Consider the following 785-nt stretch of genomic DNA (forward strand, 5'->3'; position numbering starts at 1 on the left):
AAAATAATTAAGAGATCACTGCAAAATTATCCGTTTTACTATTTATAGGTATGTGTTTGAATACAATTAATTCTATTGTTTTATTCTATAAACTACCATGTGACCATCCAGCTCTGCTCCCGGAGCAAAGATTCAAGCAGCTCTGCTTTCTTTCATGGCTTGTGACCGACCATCCATCTTCCTCTTGATCTCATTCCAGAGGTTTGCAATGGTGTTTGCGGAGATTGGGCTGGCCTTGACAGGGTCTTGAGCTGGTCGTCATCCATCCACACCTGGATTGACCTGGCATGAAGCATTGTCCTGCTGGAAAAAAAACGGTGTTGTTTTTTCCTCAGAGTTGGGGGAATCCTCAGAGTTCCAAAGAAAGCAAGTTTTCTTCCAGGACAACCTACGTGGCTTGATTCATGCGTCCTTCACAAAAGACAAATCTGGCCAATTCCAGCCTTGCTGAAGCACCCCCAAAGCATCACCGATACCTCCACCGAAACCATTAGATGACCAGGTGTTGGGCAAAGCTGAAGATTGGACTCAATCAGAGAAGATGGCCTTACTCCAGTCCTCTATGGTCCAATCCTTTTTGCAAACCTCAGCCTGGCTCTTCTTTGCTTCTCATTGATGAAGGTTTTTTTTCCTAGCTTGGCACGACTTAAGCCCTGCCCCTAGGAGCCTGTTTCGAACCATCCTCGCTGTGCACTTCACCACAGCTGCCGTTTTCCATACTTTTTGTGAGTCACATCCTACAGTTGTTGAGTGACATTAAAATGAGTTGGCGGTCACGCCGGTCA

This window comes from Nansenia antarctica (assembly GCF_963989245.1).
Source record: "Nansenia antarctica genome assembly, chromosome: 16".
Classification (NCBI taxonomy): Eukaryota; Metazoa; Chordata; class Actinopteri; order Argentiniformes; family Microstomatidae; genus Nansenia; species Nansenia antarctica.